The sequence below is a fragment of the Coregonus clupeaformis genome, unplaced genomic scaffold (genome assembly GCF_020615455.1).
Source record: "Coregonus clupeaformis isolate EN_2021a unplaced genomic scaffold, ASM2061545v1 scaf1670, whole genome shotgun sequence".
Lineage (NCBI taxonomy): Eukaryota > Metazoa > Chordata > Actinopteri > Salmoniformes > Salmonidae > Coregonus > Coregonus clupeaformis.
The window spans coordinates 66,069-82,104 of record NW_025535124.1 but is presented as its reverse complement, the minus strand read 5'-3'; the positions used below and the strand labels follow the sequence as shown (position 1 = coordinate 82,104).

At 43.0% G+C, this 16,036-nt stretch overlaps 1 pseudogene; it reads right to left on the bottom strand.

The window, feature by feature from the left end:
- The window catches only part of LOC121558903, a 28,610-nt pseudogene extending 13,067 nt beyond the window's left edge, over positions 1-15,543 (bottom strand).
- Between the last annotated feature and the right edge of the window lie 493 nt (positions 15,544-16,036).

Here is a 16,036-nt window from a genome sequence, read left to right as displayed (position 1 = left end):
CCTGTCTAATGTTCATTGCTCGTGTTTCTTGGCTCAAAGGTCTCTTCTAATTATTGGTGTCCTTTAGTAGTGGTTTCTTTGCAGGAATTTGACCATGAAGGCCTGATTCACACAGTCCCCTCTGAACAGTTGATGTTGAGAATGTGTCTGTGACTTGAACTCCGTGAAACATTTATTTGGGCTGCAATTTCTGAGGCTGGTAACTCTAATGAACTTATCCTCTGCAGCAGAGGTAACTCTGGGTCTTCCATTCCTGTGGCGGTCTTCATGAGAGCCAGTTTCATCATAGCGCTTGATGGTTTCTGTGACTGCACTTGAAGAAACTTTCAAAGTTCTTGAAATTGTTCATATTGACTGACCTTCATGTCTTAAAGTAATGATGGACTGTCGTTTCCGTTTGCTTATTAGAGCTGTTCTTGCCATAATATGGACTTGGTATTTTACCAAATACTATCTTCTGTATACTCCCCTACCTTGTCACAACACAACTGGTCAGCTCAAACGCATTAAGAAGGAAAGAACCACAAATTAACTTTTCAGAATGCATTCCAGGTGACTACCTCATGAAGCTGGTTGAGAGGAATGCCAAGAGTGTGCAAAGCTGTCATCAAGGCAAAGGGGTGGCTATTTGAAGAATCTCAAATATAAAATATATTTTGATTTGTTTAACACTTTCTTGGTTATTACATTGATTCCATATGTGTTATTTCATAGTTTTGATGTCTTCACTACTATTCTACAATGTAAAAATTAGTACAAATAAAGAAAACCCTTGAATGAGTAGGTGTGTCCAAACTTTTGACTGGTAGTGTAGGTGAAGTGAACTGGAGTTGAGTCCTCATTCAAAGGCAAGGGCAGTGTGAATACAAAGAGAACTGAGTTATGTAGCTTTTTTTTTACGCGCAAAGTTCACTTTAAAGAGGACTGAGATCAGTTATTTTAAAGAGGACAATATGTGAAAACACCCTAAAGGATAGGCCTATACAGTACATGTTCGATTAGGGCACTTGAATGACAACGCATGTTAATGTGAGAGGGAGACAAGCACAGGGGAGGTAATGACGAATAAGCAAATCACTGCTGGGTCAAGTACCTTTTTCTTTCTTTGCCCTCGTGTCAGCAAGGCCAGCTTTGGAACTTCCTCCAGGTGCCACAAGCCACTTCCTGACGTTCGGCAGCATTGACAGCTTTGACGTAAAAAGCTGCTCTCCTGGTATGATCAGTTCCAGTCTGGTATTGTCAGTGGGGTGAACTAATGAAAAAGATGTCAACACAACCCTTCAGCACTACAGTACAAGAATCAACCATAAATCAAGATGCAATAGCAAATACTACCTGTACTGAGATTAGAGGGGTTTAACTGGGCAATCTGGGATTTAAACAACAATAAGCAGAAACCCCACCAATGTTTTGGTAAACAGCTGAGGGATGGGAGTGGAGAAATGTAACCACTATCATATTCATAGGGTGAGTGGCACAATATAGGCCTTTCAGAAACAAATCATACCTTTGATTTCACAGACGGACATCTTAATACTTCCTTTGCTTCCTTTGCAGACATCATCTTGAGAATCATAGTAGGAAATGATCCCATCGTCTAAAACAAACCAGCGCGCTGCCACCCTGCAATCATATTCGGATTAGCCTGGTTAGTTCTTTTTTTGTGACAACTTCTGTTTTACAGGGTAGCTAGCTAGCTATCTTCTGCAGACAACTGATGAATCAGCCTAGCTAGATATCAAACAACCAACCATTATTACCAAGAACACCTAGTCAAACACTCTCTCTCTTCAGGTAGCTAAACTCAACTCTCACGATTCTGATGGAGTTGGAGCGTGACTAGTGTGAGAAGGTGCAATTGCGACCTGCAATTTGGGGCATTTATGCATGTGTGCATTCTTGCATTTGCAGGGAAACCCTCTTTATACTTCTATTGGTCCATTTAGCAAGGACTCCGTACACAGGGCGGGAGGCAGGGGGCGCTCCAGCACAGTAGGTAGCAATAATGCACCATTCCACGATGGATGCCAACTGCCGATAAACCCCACAGAAGAAGAGGCGGGGCAACAACGGTAGCTGGCCATGGTAAACTGTGTCCTTCGCCCCGCCTGTCGGACAATGTTTTCCTGCAGTTCTGTCGAGGGCGGGGGCATGAATGGGGTGCTAGATACAGTAGAGGGAAAAAGTATTTGATCCCCTGCTGATTTTATACGTATTGCCCACTGACAAAGACATGATCAGTCTATAATTTTAATGGTATGTTTATTTGAACAGTGAGAGACAGAATAACAACAACAACAAAAAAAAATTATAAATTGATTTGCATTTAATGAGGGGAAATAAGTATTTGACCCCTTAGCAAAACCCTTGTTGGCAATCACAGATGTCAGATGTTTCTTGTAGTTGGCCACCAGGTTTGCACACACATCTCAGGAGGGATTTCCGTTCCACTCCTCTTGCAGATCTTTCTCAAGTCATTAAGGTTTTGAGGCTGACGTTTGGCAACTCGAACCTTCAGCTCCCTCCACAGATTTTCTATGGGATTAAGGTCTGGAGACTGGCTTGGCCACCCAGGACCTTAATGTGCTTCTTCTTGAGCCACTCCTTTGTTGCCTTGGCCGGTGTTTTGTGTCATGCTGGAATACCCATCCACGACCCATTTTCAATGCCCTGGCTGAGGGAAGGAGGTTCTCACCCAAGATTTGACTGTACATGGCCCCGTCCATCGTCCCTTTGATGCGGTGAAGTTGTCCTGTCCCCTTAGCAGAAAAACATCCCCAAAGCGATAATGTTTTCCACCTCCATGTTTGTTTGGGTGGGGATGGTGTTCTTAGGGGTCATAGGCAGCATTCCTCCTCCTCCAAACAAGGCGAGTTGAGTTGATGCCAAAGAGCTCCATTTTTAGTCTCATCTAACCACAACACTTTCACCCAGTTCTCCTCTGAATCATTCAGATGTTCATTGGCAAACTTCAGACGGGCCTATATAGTGCTTTCTGAGCAGGGGGGACCTTGCAGACGCTGCAGGATTTCCAGTCCTTCACGGCGTAGTGTGTTACCAATTGTTTTCTTGGTGACTATGGTCCCACTGCCCTTGAGATCATTGACAAGATCCTCCCGTAGTAGTTCTGGGCTGATTCCTCACCGTTCTCATGATCATTGCAACTCCACAAGGTGAGATCTTGCATGGAGCCCCCAGGCCGAGGGAGATTGACAATTATTTTGTGTTTCTTCCATTTGCGAATAATCGCACCCAACTGTTGTCACCTTCTCACCAAGCTGCTTGGCGATGGTCTTGTAGCCCAGTCCAGCCTTGTGTAGGTCTCACAATATTGTCCCTGACATCCTTGGAGAGCTCTTTGGTCTTGACCATGGTGGAGAGTTTGGAATCTGATTGATTGATTGCTTCTGTGGACAGGTGTCTATTATACAGGTAACAAGCTGAGATTAGGAGCACTCCCTTTAAGAGTGTGCTCTAATCTCAGCTGATTGAAGAGGGGGTCAAATACTTATTTCCCTAATTAAAATGCAAATCAATATAACATTTTTAACATGCGTTTTTCTGGATTTTTTGTTGTTATTCTGTCTCTCACTGTTCAAATAAACCTACCATTAAAATTATAGACTGATCATTTCTTTGTCAGTGGGCAAACAAACAAAATCAGCAGGGGATCAAATACTTTTTCCCTCACTGTAGCTAGTTAGCAAGCTAGGACTCCCGGTACACAGCAAACAGGAGGCGGGATAGGTAGCCAGCTAGCACACCACAGTTGACAGTGTCCTTCGCCCCCGCCTGTTGGGTAGTGTTTTCCAGCAGTTCTGTTAATGACGGCGAGGGCAGGTGTTCAGCAAGCGGGAGCAAAGGACACTATACACTAGCTAGCTAGTGGGATAGGTGGCTAGCTAGCACACCGGTAGAGACTCAGTATCCCACCCTACCTGGCAGGCACTGCTTTGACGCCAGTTCTGTTAACGATGCCGAGGCCAGGCGTTGGCAAGCCGGATCAAAGGACACCGTGTGCTAGCTAGTTAACTGGGTCAATCCTACAATGTGGTGCCTGTTCTGTTGCCAGGAAATATTTGTTCTTATTTTAAAATGTGATCTCCAAATATACAGTTGAAGTCTGAAGTTTACATACACCTTAGCCAAATACATTTAAACTCAGTTTTGCACAATTTTTGACATTTAATCCTAGTAAAAATTCCCTGTCTTAGGTCAGTTAGGATCACCACTTTATTTTAAGAATGTGAAATGTCAGAATAATAGTAGAGAGAATGATTTCTTTCAGCTTTTATTTCTTTCATCACATTCCCAGTGGGTCAGAAGTTTACATACACTCAATTAGTATTTGGTAGCATTGCCTTTAAATTGTTTAACTTGGGTCAAACGTTTCGGGGTAGCCTTCCACAAGCTTCCCACAATAAGTTGGGTGATTTTTGGCCCATTCCTCCTAACAGAGCTGGTGTAACTGAGTTAGGTTTGTAGGCCCTCGCCCTTTCGCATACGCTTTTCCAGTTTTGCCCACACATTTTCTATAGGATTGAGGTCAGGGACTTGTGATGGCCACTCCAGTACCTTGACTATGTTGTCCTTAAGCCATTTGGCCACAACTTTGGAAGTATGCTTGGGGTCATTGTACATTTGGAAGACCCATTTGCAACCAAGCTTTTTAACTTCCTGACTGATGTCTTAAGATGTTGCTTCAATATATCCACATAATTTTCCTTCCTCATGATGCCATCTATTTTGTGAAGTGCACCAGTCTCTCCTGCAGCAAAAGCACCCCCACAGCATGATGCTGCCACCCCCATGCTTCACGGTTGGGATGGTGTTCTTCGACTTGCAAGCAGCCCCTTTCCTCCAAACATAACGATGGTCATTATGGCCAAACAGTTCTATTTTTGTTTAATCAGACCAGAGTACATTTCTCCAAAACGTACGTTCTTGTCTCCATGTGCAGTTGCAAACCGTAGTCTGGCTTTTATATGGTGGTTTTGGAGCAGTGGCTTCTTCCTTGCTGAAGCGGCCTTTCAGGTTATGTCGATATAATACGTATTTTACTGTGGATATAGATACTGTACCGGTTCCTCCAGGTATCTTCACAAGGTCCTTTGCTGTTGTTCTGGGATTGATTTGCACTTTTCGCACCAAAGTGCGTTCATCTCTAGGAGACAGAAATTTGATCTCCTTCCTAGTGGCATAATAATAATAATATAATATAATATAATATGTCATTTAGCAGACGCTTTATCCAAAGCGACTTACAACATGCGTGCATACACTTATTATTTTTTGTGTATAGGGTGGTCCCGGGGATCGAACCCACTACCTTGCGTTACAAGCGCCGTACTCTCCAGCTGAGCTGAGGACCAAATGGTATGACGGCTGCGTGGTCCCATGGTGTTTATACTTTGCGTACTATTGTTTGTACAGATGAACGTGTTACATTCAGGCGTTTGGAAATTGCTCCCAAGGATGAACCAGACTTATGGAGGTCTACTATTTTTTTCCTGAGGTCTTGGCTGATTTCTTTTGATTTTCCCATGATGTCAAGCAAAGAGGCACTGAGTTTGAAGGGTAGACTTGAAATACATCCCACAGGTATACCTCCAATTGGTAATCAAATCGATGTCAATTAGCCTATCGAAGCTTCTAAATCCATGATAACATTTTTTCTGGAATTTTTCCAAGCTGTTTAAAGGCACAGTCAACTTAGTGTATGTAAACTTCTGACCCACTGGAATTGTGATACAGTGAAATATAAGTGAAATAATTTGTCTGTAAACAATTGTTGGAAAACTCACTTGTGTCATGCATAAAGTAGATGTTATAACCGACTTGCAAAACATAGTTTGTTAACAAGAAATTGGAGTTTGAATAAACCGATATTTACACTTACTTTACCAGTTGTGACATGCTGTTGGTCCTTTGGTGGTAGGAGGTGGAGATATCCACAGAAAGCGTTGTTTACCCACTTTTTTGGCGTACGGTGGGTTCTGTCGCTTGTATTTTCAATCTATGGATGCATTGCACTGATGCTCAATGTATAAACAATAGCCGAACATAACCGAATGAAGTCGACGAAGCACAATTTCCCTCGCCAATCAGCTGGAAGTGTTTTGCCGTTCGGGTTAGGTTCGCCAAATCGTGTAGTGTTTGTCACATGCGAAAAGCATCAGTATTGAAAATAAAAAGCGATAAACAGACCACATTGGCCTACTTAAGTGGCTGGATAACACTACACTGTGGATATTTTTGTCTCACATTCCTATCTACAAAAGGACCAAACCATAAACGGACAACTGGTAAAAGTATGATTATATTCAGCATTCTGGCTTGGAGAGTGTCGTCAGAGGAAACTTTCCTGGATCCGAACGCTAATTTCTGCCCGACATAGAATTCAATGCAATTCAACGTCAGGTCTTTAGGCTAGGATCCACCCTGTTATTATTATGCAATAACTGTATGGGATTATGCACTTAAAATGGATCTAACAAATGAAAAAATATATTTTTTCCCTAAAGTTATGAGGTTCAAAAGCTACCAACATGTAGGAATGACCCAACAGAGGACTCCAGTACACAGCAGGCGGGGCAACACCAGTAGATAGCTAGGCCACCGGTATTCTTCACCCCCGAAAAACTCAGATAATACTTTTATTTCCTTTGACCACATTTTAATCACATAGACAATCAGGAAAATCCAAAATATCAAAAGAGTCACAGAAGCATGAAGATAGCGTGCTCGAGACGGGCTGTTCATGCAGGAACAATGGGACGCTCGGGGGATGGGTAGTTTCTGCAAATGCAGGCACGCCCACAATGCAGGAACACCCCGAATTGCGGGCCGCAATCACACACAATTGACTAGTGTGGGCAGACTGGCACTCCCAAATGTAACATAAAATGAAGTTTTTATTTAAAAACTACTGATTTCAGCACCCAAAGAATAGTCCGCAATTACACACGACATTGGTAATTGAATGTGACAGTTGCGCTCCAGTCCGCCCACAACGCTAGTCACAGCTCAACTCCATCGTAAATCGTGGAGTTGAGTTTTGTCGGTTAGGGCAGAGTTAGCCAGCTTACATAAGTGTAGGTTGCATCTTATAAATTAGCTACCTTAGACATATCAAATTACACAGAAAGAAGGCTATGAAGGGCAGACAATCAGATGTAGGCTTTGTATTTGAGCTAACGTTAGCCTAGAAGCTACATTTAATGCCAGTATAGACAGCTATGCTAACGAGAGTCAAGCTAGCTAGATAAACTATAGACCAAACACATTCAATGCATAACGTTACCTGTCTATACTTTTGTCCACTTATAGAGAACTCCTTCCAGTAATGTGCTTGCAGAAATACCACACCACGACCCACTTGTCCCCCAAAATCTCGTCGCTACCTAATACTGATACCAAAGCTAGCAAGCCATTTAGCTTGCCAACTTCATGATGCAAGCTAGCTAAAACCAAACTAAAGATATATGTTAATCTCACAGTAGATAATGCCATGTGAATGACTATGCGTCAGACAACAACACAGGGTGAATTCCGTTCATTTTGTTATTGAACTAGCGTTGAATAGCCGATTGCCAACTGATTGCTTTCTACCTAGCTAGCTACATTTGTAAACAAATGTTGCTTGCTAGACTGCTGGCGGCACAAAATCGCGTCACTTCCATTTGAGCCTTCAAAATACAAGCTCTCGTTTGATTTAGATGCTTTCTTTACTAATAATACCAACTCACTCAATAATTATCCTACATGAATAGACAGAAATAGTAATTGCGTCTTTTTGTCTGCACTACGCCATGGTTCGTTGGACAAAGACTATGTGGAAAACGAACCGCGTATTATCTCATACAACAAAACGTTATAAGAATCTCCTAAACCTGTGTTAACCTCAGACCTTATTTTCGGCTTATTTATTCCAAAAACCCTATTCTTTCCCCATTAATTTTTTCCCATAGGGTTTTAGGACTACAAACTGGCGAGCTCTATAATCGCTGGGATTTCATACCCCCTACTTTTGGTGAGATGAAGAATTGGGAAGGTAGGCCTGTAACTGGCAGGTCATCCAAGAAAAGACGAGTGAAGGCGGCCAGTACATTGCAATAAAAACTATTTACCTTAGCTTCCCCTGTAAACTAAAGTGCATTTTCAAAATTCCCAATAATATTTATCTATCCAGTTAATTTCTAACGCTTCGTTTCAACCTTCTGTACCTTCAACCAAACATCCAGGACTGCTCTTCAAGACTGGCTTGTACTACCAGAGATAGCGTTTTGAGAAATTATATAATATACTGTATTTGGTGCTATTCAAAATTTTCGAATATGGAATTTCTGACCAATACATCTTGCCAAATGTTTCATTCACAAAAGTGACATTTATGAAGACTTAACTTTGTTTCCAACATGAATTCCAATTTATACAGAATCCTTCAAATTGATGAAGAAAGTTTGGAAGCTTGTGCAGTAGCAGAGAGAAACAGTCTATGACTTGGGTGACTGAGCCTTTGACAAAGTCAATACTTTGTAGAGCCACCTTTTGTAGCAATTACAGCTGCAAGTCTCTTGAGGAATGTCTCTATTGGCTTGGCACATCTAGTCTCACCCGGTGGAGGCAGAGCAGTTGCCATATCAGGCAGTGATGCAACCGGGGTCAGGATGCTCTTGATGGTGCAGCTGTATAACTTTTGTGGGATCTGGGGGCCCCATGCCGAAATCTTTTCAGTCTCCTGAGGGTGGAGGCATTGTCATGCCCTCTTCATGACTTTCTTTGGTGTGTTTGGACCATGATGGTTTGTTGGTGATGTGGATACCAAAAACTTGAAACTCCGACCCGCTCAACTACAGCCGTCGATGTGAATGAGGGCGTGTCCGGCCCTCCTTTCCCTGGTAGTCCACGATCATCTCCTTTGTCTTTCTCACGGTGAGGAGGTTGTTGTCCTGGCACCACACTGCCAGGGTCTCCCCTGACCTCCTCCCTTTAGGCTGTCTCATCGTTGTCGTTGATCAGGCCTACCACTGTTGTGTCATCAGCAAACTTAATGATGGTGTTGGAGTCGCTTGCCACACAGTCGTGGGGTGAACAGGGGAGTACAGGGAGGGGACTAAGCATGCACCCTGAGGGCCCCGTGTTGAGGATCAGCGTGGCAGATGTGTTGTTGCTCTACCCTTACCACCTGGGGCGGCCCGTCAGGGAAGTCCAGGGATCCAGTTGCAGAGGGAAGTGTTTAGTCCCAGGGTCTTTAGCTTAGTGGATGAGCTTTGTGGGCACTATGGTGTTGAACGCTGAGCTGTAGTCAATGAACAGCATTCTCACATAGGTGTTCCTTTTGTCCAGGTAGGAAAAGGAAGTGTGATTGAGATTGCGTCATCTGTGGATCTGTTGACGTATGCGATTGGGATGATGATAATGATGTGAGCAATGACCAGCCTCTCAAAAGCACTTCATGGCTACCGACGTGAGTGCTACGGGGGTGGAAGTAATTTAGGCAGGTTACCTTCGCTTTCTTGGGCACAGGGACTATGGTGGTCTGCTTGAAGCTTGTAGTTATTACAGACTCGGGTCGGGAGAGGTTGAAAATATCAGCCCGAAGACACTTGCCAGTTGGTCCCCGCATGCTCTGAGTACACGTCCTGGTAATCCATCTGGCCTGCAGCCTTTTGAATGTTGACCTGTTTGTCTTGCTCATGTCGGCTACGGAGAGCGTGATCACACAGTCATCCAGAATAGCTGGTGTTCTCATGCATGCTTCAGTGTTGCTTGCCTCGAAATGAGCATAAAGGCATTTAGCACGTCTGGTAGGATCCGTCACTGGGCAAGCTTGTGTGCAGGGTTTCCCTTTGTAGTCCGTAATAGTTTTCAAGCCCTGCCACATCCGAGTGTCGGAGCTGGTGTAGTAGGATTCAATCTTAGTCCTGTATTGACGCTTTGCCTGTTTGATGGTTCGTCTGAGGGCATAGCGGGATTTCTTATAAGCGTCCGGACCCACCTCATTGAAGCGGCAGCTCCAGCCTTGAGCTCGGTGCGGATGTTGCCTGTAATACATGGCTTCTGGTTGGGATATGACGTATGGTCACTGTGGGGACGACGTCGTCGATGCACTTATTGATTAAGCCAGCGACTGAGGTGGTATACTCCTCAATGCCATTGGATGAATCCCGGAACATATTCCAGTCTGTGCTAGCAAAACATTCCTGTAAGCGTAGCATCTTTGCGTCATCTGACCATTTCCGTATTGAGCGAGTCACTGGTACTTCCTGCTTTAGTTGTTGCTTGTAAACTGGAATCAGGAGGGATATAATCTTGGTCAGATTTTTCCAATTGAGGACGAGGGGAGAGCTTTGTCTCGCGTCTCTGGAGTGGAGTAAAGGTGGTCTAGAGTTTTTTTTTCCTTTGGTTGCACTTTGGTTTTACTTTAACATAACATGAGTGCAGCCACCTCCATGCTTGAAAATATGAAGAGTGGTACTCAGTTATGTGTTGTGTTTAATTTTGCCCAAACATATTCAGGACATAAATAAAAAAGAAAAAAATGGCACTTTTTTTTCCCAGTTGAACTTTAGTGCCTTACTTTAAACAGGATGCATATTTGGAATATTTTTATTCTGTACAGAGCTTCCTTCTTTTCACTCTGTCATTTAGGTTAGTATTGTGGAGGGACTACAATGTTGTTGATCCATTCTCAGTTTTCTCCCATCACAGCCATTGAACTCTGTAACTGTTTTAAAGTCACCATTGGCCCACATGGTGAAATCCCTGAACGGTTTCCTTCCTCTCCGGCAACTGAGTTAGGAAGGACGCTTGTATCTTGTAGTGACTGGGTGTATTGATACACCATCCAAAGTGTAATTAATAATTCCACAGTGCACAAAGGGATATTCAATGTCTGGTTTTATTTCATTTTTACCCATCTACCAATAGGTGCCCTTCTTTGCGAGGCATTGGAAAACCTCCCTGGTCTTTGTGGTTCAATCTGTGTTTTGAAATTCACTGTCGACTGAGGGACCTTACAGATGTGGGGATACAGAGACGAGGTAGTCATTCCAAAATCATGTTAAACACTATTATTGCACACAAAGTGAGTCCATGCAACTTATTATATGACTTGTTAACCACATTTTTACTCCTGAAGTTATTTAGGCTTGCCATAAGAATGGGTTGAATACTTATTGACTCAAGACATTTCAACTTCTCATTTGTTATTAACTTGTAAAAATTCTAAAAACATAAATCCACTTTGATATTATGGGGTATTGTGTAACCCAAAATCTAACCCAAAATCTCAATTTGATCAATTTTAAATTCAGGCTGCAACACAACAAAATGTGGAGAAAGTCAAGGGGGTGTGAATACTTTCTAAAGACACTGTATAGCCTGATTCAACAAAGGGACAGAAGAAGCAGTAGCAATGAAGCAAACGAAGGAAGGAGGCTTCGGACTGGATCGTACCGCAGGGAAGTGTCTGTGAATGGTGGTTGGAAGAGCGCCTGGTTTGAAATGGAAAAGCTTCTCGGTTGCTATTGACAAAGAAGAACATCAAGATGAAGCAGCTGCTTTACAAGTGGGATGCACTGTTGAGCGCTACATCCCGAGGGGTTTGTGCTGATTGTACGAAGAGATTGTGACAGCCGGTTAAATGCGTCCCTTGAGAGGGCAAGAACAAGATGTATGTCAGGAGAAGTGCAGTATTATCATAAGGATACATATATCTTGGAATACGGATGCGGAATGGAGAGAAAAAGAGAGGCAGAGGAGATTGAAGAGAGGGAGGAAGAGGGTGAGCTTGAGTAGGTTAAAAATGGCGAGAAAAAGGGAGATGATTTGTTAAAGAAGAATAGTAGAAAGTGTAAGCAGAGTGAGCTGTACGCTGATCGAAGACAGAAGGAGAAATGTAAGTGAATGAGGGCAAAGTATCAGAGGTGGTAGGTGTGGTGAAGTTCTCGGAGCCCAGGATAAAGAATGAGTTGACAGTAGGGAGTGAAAAAGTGGACCCTTGCCTTTGGCTGATCCATTTGTGGTTTCAGGGTGGGTGAAAACAGAGTTGGGTGCTGTGGAATTGGTGAAGGTAACCAGAAGTGGTCTTGTAGATAATTGTTTGAGTTTCTGATTGTCAGAGGAAGCAGGTGCTCCGCGTTAAACAAATGGGGGACAAGAGATGTGAATTGTTTTGCTCTCAAGGAAAGGGCGCCATTGAGAGGAGTGATTACTGGGGTAGCGGTAAATGTGAAAGTTGGCCAACTGAAGTGGAAGAGTCATGGTGTTTGTGATGCTCGATCCTTTGAGTGCGATGCAAACAGGGTGGCATGAGTGGTGAAACAGAAGAGTCGTTGTCTGTCCTTTTTTGAGTTTTGATGTTGAGTCTTTGCCCGGCAAAGTGATGTTAGGATATATAAGTTATCCAGTACAAGCTTTTGTGCCGAATACATTACGATGTTACAGGTGTCAAGCTTATGGGCATGTGGCAGCAGTGTGTAGGAGGGAGGTTCCCTAGGTGTGTGAAATGTGCAGAAGGGCATGAGACAAAGGAATGTGTAGCATTGGGGAAAGTAGTGGTATGTGTAATTGTAGGGTGCCCATGGGGCTGGGAATCAGAAACGTCCGTTGTGAGAGAGGCAGATTGAGGTTTAGAGGTTAGAGTAGTGCAGAAGTTGTTGTATGCTGAGGCAGTGAAGAAAGTGAGAAGATGGGTCAAGGATCCTGGAGAGGAGTGGTGTGAGTAGTAGAGCTGTACCACAAGAAGGATAGGCCAACAAGTCATACAGTGCCCTCCACTATTATTGGCACCCCTGTTTAAGATGTGGTCGAGGACTTCCAAAAATTCTCCTTTTTTTTGAACAACATAGAACCCAAATGCAAAAAAGAGAAAAATCCAACCTTTATTTAAGTACATTACTTTGGTGTAAAAAAAAATCACACATTTAGAAAAAAAATAAACTTGAAATCATGTGTCCCTACAATTATTGGCACCCCTGATGTTAATACTTTGTACAACCCCTTGCCAACAAGACAGCACTTCATCTCCTCTTATAACATTTCACAAGATTGGAGAACACAGAGAGAGGGATCTTTGACCATTCTTCTTTGCACAATCTTTCTAGATCATCCAGTGTCCTGGGTCCTCTCTTATGCACTCTCCTCTTTAGCTCGCCCCCACAGGTTTTCGATTGGGTTGAGGTCTGGGGACTGAGATGGCCATGGGAGGACCTTGAGTTTGTGACTGCTGAACCATTTTTGTGTAGATTTTGCCACATGTTTTGGATCATTATCCTGCTGAAAGACCCAATGACGACCCATCTTCAGCTTATTCTGGCAGAGGCCACTGGGTTTTTTATTTAAAAGTCCTGGTAGTTCAAAGCGCTCATAATGCCATGCACCCTAACAAGGTTCCCAGGCTTGGGAAGAGAAACAGGCCCACAGCATCACAGATCCTCCACCATACTTCACGGTGGGCTGGGAGGTGCCTCGGCATACTCATTTTTGTTTTACGCCAGACCCACTTAGAGTGAGTTCCAAAACTCAATCTTATTCATCTGACCAAAGCACACGACTCCCAGCTGAAGTCCCGGTGCCACTTAGCAAACTCCAGACGCTTGCACGCTTGTGGAGTGTTAGTGAGAAAAGGTCTTTTTTCCTTGCATGCCCCCAAAACAGCTTTGTTGGCATGTAGAGAGTGTCTGATGGTTGTTTTGGAGACTTTGTGACCCCAAGATGCCACTTTTGATGCACCTTGACAGTGAGCTTTAGACTTTTTTTAACTTTTCTTACCGATCCTCCTCACTGTGCCATGGCAAGATAAACCTGGGACTCTTCCAGCCTTGTTTGTCACTGTTCCAGTTGTTTTAAACTTCTTAATGATTCCTCTGACTGTAGATACGGGCAAGCTAAGGCGAGTGGCTATTTTCTTGTAGCCATTGCCTGACTTATGAAGGTCTATACAAATCTGCCTTACTTGAATGGTGTGTTCTCTTTGTGTTTGCCATGTTGACAAATGGGTAAGAGAGTTAGGCTTGTGTCACCCATGATTTATACCCAGGGGAATTCAGGAAGTCATGAATTACATATTAAAAGTCCCTAGATACCCTGGACCAACTTTAGCACCACAGAAAAATATATTTTTTTTAAAAATCAATTAAAAATTTCAGCTGGAATTGTTAGGGGTGCCAATAATTGTGGAGACTCATGATTTAAGTTTTTCTTTTTCTAAATGTGTGATTTTTTTTTGCCCCAAGTAATGTACTAAATAAAAGGTTGGATTTTTTTTTTTTTTTGTATTTTGGGTTCTGATGTTGTTTAAAAAAAATGAGAATTTTTAAGTCCTCGATCACATCTTCAACAGGGGTGCCAATAATAGTGGAGGGCACTGTATATGTTTCAGTAAGATTTGATTTTTTTGCATTTATAGCATTGGTTATCAACTGAACTGCAGGGGATGGAACTTAAGTTGCAGAAAATTGAGGTTGTGTGGCAGCTGCAGAGAGGTAATTGGGTGATGCGAGACTTGACGCCAGAAGAGTTACAGAGTGTGTTAAGTGGTGGTGTATCACCATCCTTTCAGGCTGTTGGCCTGAGGTGGGACCCAAGTAGATTTGAAGATAGTGGAGTAGGGTGGTGGGTTTTTAGTTACTGTAGGGTTAGATGGTAGGTTTTGTTTATTATTATTGTTTGTTTATTATTGTGTATTTTTACTCAAGCCGAAGTATAAGGGAGTTATAGGCCTATCCAGTCTAGTAGGCGGCAGTAATGCACAATATTTATTGGATCCAACCGCCGTTAAACCTAATCGAAGTAATAGCAGAAGATTTAACAAAGGGCTCTATGACGGGTTTTAATAGAACCAAGCAGCCAAGAAAAAACTCCAGTCGGTTTATGCGTTTCGCGCCAAATTGAAAGGCCGAGCTCTCGTCTCTTCCTTTTCTTTGTGTACGACTTGTGTACGTTCCTGGACGGGCGTGCAAAAAGAGTCGAAGCGAGGTTCGTTATTTGCGGTCATACAACTGATACGGCAACCCAAACAGCTGTACACATCGTACCGTACACACGTACCGCAAAACCATGTCCGTCCGCGTAGAGTGTGGATTTTCCAAACGACGAGGTGCTGAATATTCGCGCTACCCTCTCACCGGGCGCAGGGATGGAGACGTTGAGTGCTTTGTGTTCGCTTCTTCAGCGCACAACAAACCTAGCGGACCTCATCACGGAAGACTCCTTCTTGGCTGGACTCCCATTCATTGGGCAGCACATAAAGCTGGAAAGGTAGCAAACCAGCTAACAGTCTTAAACCAATAGGGAGAGATGATTCATCTTTCAAGCATTGTTAGCAGTCGTAAAATCTAGCTAGAAATGCTGGTGAATAATGCTAAAAAAAACGGACATGTTCACTCCTTAGCAAGATAGCTAGATACATTTTTTCCGATTTGTGATGCTAATCCGATACATACTTAAATAAATTATCTTTCTATCAATGTATCGATTTAAAACGTTACAATGTAGCTGCAACTATCTATCTTTGATCTGAACAGCGACTTACGTCATTCTGTCACAACACGCATAAGAATATTTTCTAATTGGTCAGATGTTTTTTTTCTCCGCTAATGTGAAATCACATGTTATCACCTAATGTCGCGTACATGCTATTGCGTTCACACCTGAAAGCAAATATTGTGTGAATGTACAGCTATGTAATATCGGGACATTGATTGGCCTAATAGGGTGCATGTAATACCGGCTGGCTGCTGTTGTAGCTTTGTTGTCAGTATTTCAGGCCAAAGAGCTAACGTCAGTCTTTCTCGAGAAAGTAGCTAGCCTTCCCTTACTGTCAGTTTATTTCAGAAATGTCCAATGTTCTATAAAGTACTGCATCGTTTTCTATTGGCTGTGCATGGGCCAATAACAAAACAAACCCGCTAACAATATCAACAGCTGAAACGAAACTTGCACGTACCTGCTATGTAATATACATGTATAGTCTGTGCTGTGCTCAAGTGGAGTAAACCAAACTCTAAAGAAAAGTATTGCATGACTGTGG